The sequence below is a fragment of the Chiloscyllium plagiosum genome, chromosome 35 (genome assembly GCF_004010195.1).
Source record: "Chiloscyllium plagiosum isolate BGI_BamShark_2017 chromosome 35, ASM401019v2, whole genome shotgun sequence".
NCBI lineage: Eukaryota > Metazoa > Chordata > Chondrichthyes > Orectolobiformes > Hemiscylliidae > Chiloscyllium > Chiloscyllium plagiosum.
In genome coordinates, this window is record NC_057744.1 from 18,789,107 (window position 1) to 18,798,152 (window position 9,046).

A 9,046-nucleotide genomic window follows, 5' to 3' on the forward strand; every position below is an offset into this window, starting at 1 on the left:
CCACCAATTGCCGTGGTGGGATTCGAATCTGATCTCCGCACCATGACCTGGTTCGCTGGATTAATAATCCAGATGGAAAAGTGCGAGGCCATCGCTTACCCAGCATCTCCAAGCAGCTCCATTGTCGATAGTGGATGTTGCAGTTGACATGGCTGCGTTTGAAGCACAGCTGTTTGAAAGGCAAATAAATATTTTGGCAAAAAACACCATCCTTCTTAATTTTGCATTTATTAGAGGTTTGAGGATCAGATGAGCGTTTAGCGAAAATGTCCTTCGTCATGAGTTATTAACAGATTTCATATCTGACAACAAATAATCAGCACAGGGAATCGTGTGCAGTCCATCATTGCAAATTGTTTAAAGTGAAACAGTGAAGAAGTCTTTATGTAGTAGTCGAGTGCTGTTCAAAAAGTACTTGGGGAACTGTGGACAGTTTGTCCGTCATTCATATGGAAAGGTCTCCATGCCACAGAGAGACAACATAAAGGAGTTTCACGAGATTAATCCCTGCGGTAATAAGACCATGAGGAGAGTGTGAAGGAAATAACCTTTATCGATAAAAAGAATAACAGGTGATTGCAATCAAACTTGAGGGTTAAAACCAACACAAGAATATCAAAACAAATGCCAACACAAGAATATCTGTTCGGGGCACAGATAGGCGGTTTTGTGGGAACGAGGGAGACTCACGTTTGGTATGTTGCCTCCCAGGTGCAAGGGTACGTGATGTCTCTGAGCTTCCAACCTAGCTCCCTGAAAGCCTGTCTAACATCCTCGGCACTCCTCCTACCTATGTCGTTGGTGCCAATATGGACCACGACTTCGGGCTGCTCCCCCTCCCCCTCCAGGACCCGGAGGGTCCTTCGCGCTTTTAAAGGGGGAAAAAACCTACCCAGGTAAGCTTACACTAACTGGTTCCGGGTCTCGGCTGCCCCTCTGGAAATGACCGACGGCTTCGAAGGGTGGGTATAAATACTCACCGCTTTCCTTCCCGGCTGCCCCTCTGGTCGTTGTCACTTCCCCCTGGTGCTCCCGCTCTTTCTGTGAAGAGAGAGTGAAAGAGAAAAACAAACACCGCTGCCCGCTACCGGTAAGCACTTTTAAAACCAAACAGTCTTGCCTTCGCTGCTGCTCGCACTGGAAATGACTGACGGCTTCGAAGGGTGAGTATAAATACTCACCGCTTTCCTTCCCGGCTGCCCCTCTGGTCGTTGTCACTTCCCCCTGGTGCTCCCGCTCTTTCTGTGAAGAGAGAGTGAAAGAGAAAAAAAAAACACTGCTGCCCGCTACCGGTAAGCACTTTTAAAACCAAACGGTCTTACCTTCGCTGCTGCTCGCACTGGAAATGACTGACGGCTTCGAAGGGTGAGTATAAATACTCACCGCTTTCCTTCCCGGCTGCCCCTCTGGTCGTTGTCACTTCCCCCTGGTGCTCCCGCTCTTTCTGTGAAGAGAGAGTGAAAGAAAAAAAAAACACCGCTGTCCGCTACCGGTAAGCACTTTTAAAACCAAACGGTCTTACCTTCGCTGCTGCTCGCACTGGAGATGACCGGCGGCTTCGAAGGGTGAGTATAAATACTCACCGCTTTCCTTCCCGGCTGCCCCTCTGGTCGTCGTCACTTCCCCCTGGTGCTCCCGCTCTTTCTGTGAAGAGAGAGTGAAAGAGAAAAAAAAACTACAAGGATAGCTCCACCAGAATTGCTAACAGGGAGAAGACTCTGCACGAGGTTAAATCAGATCTTGCCAGATTTGGGGGTGGGGAGGGTGAAAGGGCATCAAGAATGCTAATGTTGGACACAAGACTCTGCTAAGCGAGAGAGACAATTTACTTCAGGGGATGAAGTTTGGCATACGTACCACAGAAATGGCCCAGCATAGATATAAGGCATGTTCAATGTGAGGTCAGGTCTTGTGACGTATGTTTGGGTAGGTGCAACTGTCCTGAACAGGTGGACCATATGAAATCTGCAAACTCACAAACGGTGTCGAAGCAAAACATGCCCGACTCCTTGACAGCCTTACCAATTGTTTCCAGAACCAATGGGTTCTCCCTTTCCATCAAGTGTTAAAGATACCCCGGAATCTGAGGTGGACACAGCAGATTTCACTACCTCACCACCTTTGCTGCCTGAAGAAGAGAATGAATGTCTTTCAACTCACTCTGGGCACAAGAGATTAGCTACTGAGCGTTACATGCCACCCGTAGGAGAGGGAGAGTTGGAGATACTGGACCCAGTCCTAAAATACCTCAGGAGGAGCTACAAAAAAAAAGAACCAGCCCATATCCTCAGACTCACAGAGGGAGTAGTGTAGGGGTAATGAAAAAAGTAAAAGGAAGAAAAAAAAGAAAAAAAGATGAGAAAAAAAAACAAAAGAAGAACAGCAGTATCAGACATTCTTGAGAGCTGGCTCTGAGAGAGCTGAATCAGTTTTAAGGACTTTGAAATAAAGTCTAAATAATATGTAAATAAAGGGTGACTTGGTGATGGGAGACTGGCCTCTGTGGAGTTATTTCAGTAACCTAATTAAGGAGGCTGATGGGTAACCTTATAGAGGTTTATAAAATCATGAGGGGCATAGATAGGCTAAACAGCCAAGGTCTTTTCCCTGGGGTTGGGGAGTCCAAAGCTAGAGGGCACAGGTTTAAGGTGAGAGGGGAAAAATTTAAAAGGGACCTAAGGAGCAACATTTTCACACAAAAGATGGTGTGTATATAGAATAAGCTGCCTCAGGAATGGTTGAGGCTGGTACAATTACAACATTTAAGAGGCATCTGGATTGGTACATGAATAGGGAGCGTTTAGAGGGATATGGGCCAAATGCTGGCAAATGAGACTAAATCTATTTAGGCTATCTGGTCGGCATGGATGAATTGGACCAGAGGGTCTGTTCCCGTGCTGTACATCTCTATGATTCTATAACTCTAAATCCTGGCTGATGTGATGCCTTGGGGGGCCACTGAATTTTCTCCATGGTCTCAATCTCAATGAAACCCAGTATCAATGCATATAAACCATTCAAAAGTGTAAAAATAATTGTAATAACAATTCAGTTAAAACAAGGAGAAACTTAACAAGAAGCCATAATGAGGGGCTTAGAATAAGTGGGGGGAGGGGTGTTAACTAACTCTCCCCTTTCAATCCACCTCTAGCAGGCAGGTTTCTTTTATCCTCAAGGAATACACAAAGACAATGGTTAAAAACACATTTTCAATTCTACAGGAGTGGACTTAAGGGATTGAAAGTTTTTATGTGAACCAGCCTATAACTGAAAGTCAGCGTGTTGTGAAGGTCACATTTGAGAAACTATCCCTTAGTTACCTCTCAATAGTCGGTAAAGATCCTCTCTGACTCTATGACTCTGTATGCTGAAAACTAGTTTGCAAAATCAACAAAACAAATCTCAATATTTGACATCTAACTCTCAATGTCATCATTATTAGTAATCTCCACTGCAACAGGATCAAATAATCATCCAGTGCCTTCTTGAGTGCCTCAATTCAACTCGCCTCCATTTCCAGACAGTGCATTCGATATCCTAGCTATTTGCTGTGGTTTTGTTTCTCACACCACTCTTGCTTCAGTTGCACATCACTTTAAATCTCTGCCTTCTCTTTCTTTTTCTTACATTTATGCACAGGAACTGCTCCATATTTACTATATCCAACCTGCTCAGGATTTTTAAAATCTCCATCAAATCACCTCTCAACCTTCTTCTCTCCAAGGAGAATGGTCCCAACTTCTTCACTCTATCCTGATCACTGAAACGTCTCATTCCTTGAATTATTCTTGTAAATAATTTCTATGCTGTCTCCAATGCAGTCATACCTTTCTTATAATGTGGCACCTATAACCGTACACAAGATTCCAGCTGAGTCTAACACATGACTTGTACAAGTTCAGCAACACCACCCCCCCCCCCCCCCCCACCCCCCCATTACTCATATTCTCTATGTTCCTATTAATAAAGCCAAAAATACTGTCTACTTTATTAACTGCTCTCTTCACTGTCCTGCCTCATTCAATGATGTGCACATATACATCCAAGTCCCTCTGCTCCTGTAGCCCCTGTAGAATTGTACCCCCTATTTTATATTGTCTTTTGGTGTTCTTCTAACCAATGTGATCCTTGTAGACTGCTTTAGCCCATGGGTGGAGACGGAGAATCAAGTGACTTACTTCACAGAACAGTAAACATTCTCAAAGACCTAGGGATCCTGCAAAGATATGTGGATGTGAAACTTCCATGAAGTTCCAAGACATTTTAAAGTTCTGTAAATAAAATGTTTGTTTTAACACTAGTTCATCTGAGTATTCCTCTGAGCTAATCCTTATCAATAAGGAATGCAGCAGCCAAACACAAAGATAATATAGGGTGGTGAGCAGGTATAATTTGCATGATTTGTCTATTAACAACACCTGGCTAAATAACCATTTTTGATTATTGTTTACACCAATTGCTTACACTGGAGAGTCAAAAACTAAGGGTTACTTTCTAATGATAAGCTTTTGACTAATTAAGGTGAAATGGGGAATTTATTTACACAAAGCTTTATGAATCTTTGGAATATACTATCTCCATCTTCACCCTACCCTCCCCCTTGCAGCAGAATAACTAAAGGAATGTCTAATGGGTGTGACTGATTGCCATACCTGGAAAGGCTATCTATGCAGCAATTACCTGGACATTAAAATTCCTCATATGGGATGGATAGCTCACACTAATACCTTCAAATGTTTGCATGGGGATGAGACTTCTCAACAACATAGACAATAGGGGGTCTAACATAGAAACAGGCCCTTCACCCACTATACCAGTGTCAACCATGATACCATTCTAAATTAATCCCTGCTACCTGCACATGGTCCATATCCCTCCATTCCTTGACTATTAGTGTGTCTGCCTGCATGCTTCTTGAGCTTTGCAAATTTCTACCACCTCCCCTGGCAGCGTGTTCAAGGGACCTATCACCTTTATATAAAACTCTTTTTTAAACGTTTCCCCTGTCACGTCAAACCTATGCACCATAACACTTACACCTTCGGTAAAAGATACTAAATATCCATCCTGATCTATGCCTCTCATAATTTTGTGTGTATCTATCAGTTCGCCACTCAGCTTTCAATGCTCTTGCAAAAACAATCCAGGTTTGTCCACCCTCGCCTGATAGTTAATACACACCAATACAGACAACATCCTGGTAAACCTCTTTTGCACTATCTTGAAATCATCCATATTCTTTCGATAGCATGGCAACCAGAACTGTGCACAGTAGTCCAAATGTAGCCTGACTAAAGTCTTATACAGCTGCAGCATGACTTGCCATCGTTAATGCTCAATACCCTGACTAATGAAAGCAAACATGCTGTACACTTTCTTTACCACCTTTATCCACTGTGTTGCCAATTTCAGGAAGCTATGGATTTGCATCCCAATATCTTTCTCTATATCGATGCTTCCAAGGATCCTGCCGTTAACTATATAAATTTCCTCTTGTATTTGACCTCCCAATATGCATCATCTCGCACTTGTCTGAATTAAACTCCATATTTATTTCTCCACCCAACTTGCCAACTGATCTATATTCTGCTGTGAGCTTTCTCACTATCCACAACTCCATCAATTTTCATACCATCTGCAAACTTACTAATATGACCACTTGCATTTTCATCCAAATCATTTGTGTATATTACAAGCATCAAAGGTTCCAGCATTGATCCTTACAGTACAACACTAGTCTTAGACCTCCAGTCAGAAAAATTCCCCTCCATAATGACCCTCTTCTATGACCAAGCCAATTTTGTATCCAACTTGCCCAGTCGCCATGGATCCCATGCAACTTAATCTTCTTGAGCAGCCTATCATGAGGGACCTTGTCAAATGCTTTAGTGCAACAGGGACTGCCCTACCCTCATCAATCATCTTCAACACTTCCTCAAAAAACTCAATCAAGCTTTTGTACCTGACTTCTCTGACTATCCCTACTGGTCCAGTTTTTTCCATTCCTATCTCTAAAAAACTTCTCCAATAATTTCCCTACCACTAATATAAGGCTGTCTAGCCGATAATTTCCTTGATTATCCATGTTGCCGTTCTTAGACAAATGATTACAATTGCCTATTCTCCAGACCTCTGGCATGTCATGTGTGGCTGAACAAAGATCTCTGTCAAGGCCCCAGCAATCTCCTCCATTGCCTCCTTCTGTATCCTGGGACAGATCCCATCGGGGACATATCTACATACCCCTACTTAATCTTATCATTATCCATATCCTTCTTCTTGTTGATTGCAAATGTGAAGTAGTCATTAAGCACTGTATCCACTTCCTGTCCCTCCACACATAAATTCCCTCCTTTGACCTTGAGTGGGCCTACCTTTTCCTTAGTCGCCAGTTTAGCATTTTAATCTGAGGTCCAGTCTTATCCTTATCCATAACTATGTCAGTACTTACAGAATTATGACCATTGTTCCCAAAATGTTCCCTTTCAATCACTTGGCCAGGCTCATTCCCCAATACAATGTCTAGTATAGCCCCTTCCTCTATCTCCCAGTGGCTATTGAGAGGCCTACAGTATAATCCCATCATAGTGACTGCATAGTTCTTCTCCCTGAAGATTCCCCATATGTCCTTGCTGGACCTGCCCTCCAAAGTGTTTCTTTGAATATAGCTGTGACATACTCAAATAGTAATTCATTTCCCCATCTCTTATGCATCCCTCTCCATCTCACCTGAAAAATATAAACCCTGGAACATTGAGCTGCCAGTCCTGCCCTTCTCTCAAACAAGTTTCTGTAATGGTTACAACATCACAGTCCCATGTATTAATCCAGGCTGTAAGCTCATCTGCCTTATCTGCTATACTCTTCATATTAAAATAAATACATTCAGACTGCCGGTTCCACCATGTTCATTATCCTGTGCCTGCTGTTCTTTCTATTAGATCTACTTGACTTAAAGTAGACTTTCTCCTTAATCACACCACATGCTAACCTATGGCTGTTTCCACCTACCCTGCCACACTAGCTCAAAACCCTCCTAGGTGGCATTAGCAAGCCTCCTGAAAGATATTTGTTTTTATCCTCTTTAGATGCAACACGTCCTTCTTGTACAGGTCCCATGTCCTGGAAGAGATTCCAATGATCCAGATATGTTGCTTAATGTGAGAGGGTGCAGCAATGATTTACAAGGACATTGCTGGGATGCGAGGGTTTGATTATAGGGGGAGGCTGGAACTTTTTACCTTTCAGTGTTGGAGGCTGAGGGTTGGCCTTCTAGAGGTTCATAAAATGATGAAGGGCTTGGATAGGGTAAATAGCCAAGGTCTTTTTCCAAGGATGGGGGAGTCCAAAATTAGAAGGCATAGGTATAAGATGAGAGGGGCAGCATTTAAAACGGACCTAAAGGGCAATATTTTCACACAGAGGATAGTGCGTATATGGAACAAGCTGCCAGAGGAAGTGGTGGAGGCGAGTGCAATTGTAACATTTTAAAGGCATCTGGATAAGTATTTGAATAGGAAGGGTATAGATGGATATGGGCCAAATGCTAGCAAATGGGACTAAGCCAGATTGGGTTTTCCAGTCAACGTGAACAAGTTGGGCTGAAGAGTCTGTTTCTGTAATGTACAACTCTATGAGTCCCTATCTGAAAACCTCCTTCTTACAGCAACATTTGAGCCACACAATTTTGAGATTGAGATTCCGTGAAAGTTCTCTAGATTTATTCCTGGGATAAGACAGTTGTCCTGGGTTGTGAGGTTATGAAGAGTGGATCCATTGCATTTTGGAATTAGCACGGATGAGAAGTGATTTCATTCAAACATCTAAGATTCGAAGGAAACTTGATAGTATCAATTTTATGTGATTTCTTACCTTGGACAGTCACTGTCTCAGGATAAGGTCTTGACCACTTGAGGCCAGATCAAGAATTTTTTTGTCTCAAGTTTTATGAATTTTGGAATGTGCTGTATCTCTCTCTCTCTCCCTCCTCCTATGCAGCAGCAGAGTATGTTTAGTCCTGACATGAATTTGCTCCAGAAATAGACAGATTTCTAGCTTCTAGAGAAATATGGAGTTTGGACAACATGACTGATCTCCAAGCTGTGTGCTTCACCATTCTGGCCATGCCAATTGAATTTACTCCACCATTACCTTATGTGCCATCAGCTGCCAATGAAGGGCCTCAGCTTTGGATTTCTCTGCTTGCCACCCTGTCTCTGACCAACCAGCTGAAATAGTGCAACACTCCATCTCAGGGCAAATAAGGTTGGTTAACAAATGTTTAAAGTCTGCCTTGTACTTTACACATCATATATTTGCCCATACCACTCCTCCCCCAGTTTGCTGCCTAGGCCTCTTCCAGACAGCTGTTCATCAGCATTGATGGGGGAGCTGGAGGATAAATAGGAAATTCCTGAGAAGATAGCCCAGAGTGGGCTGGTTCAGGCAAACAGGAATGCTGACAAGTGATACAAATTTTCATGTCTCTCCATCACTAAAAGCTCTGCTCCTTATGAACATTTAGAAGGCTTTTAGGCTATTCAAAGAAAACTAATTTTCTAAGTTATGAAGGAAATGCTGATGTGTGGGATTAAACTGGACTGATTCTATGTATAATTAGTGCAAGTTAGTCATCTTTCCCCTTCCCTAACCTGAATGATCTAGCTTAGACCAAGCTGCCATTTTCTCTATATTCCTTATAAAGTCAAGTAGCTGGAAAGTGGTTCATCTTCTGAGTAAATTGACATGTCATTGAATAATCTTTAGAACTCTGGCATAATTAGGGGACTTTGAACTTCTCATGAAACAGAATTTGGCAGGTGTTATTCCTCAAATTGAACGTAAACAACGAACGATGATAAAAAACAGTTCACATCATGAATTTTGGAGAATGACCGTGTGAGAAAATTCTCGAGCAGCTTTTCAGGATCCTCCCTTCCTGTTCAAACAAAGTATCTTTCTTAAATAGCTTTTCATACATGGACTGCCGCTTTAAATCTAAAGGGGTTGGGAATTGCCCAGAAACTTTCCACTCAGTCCACTTCGC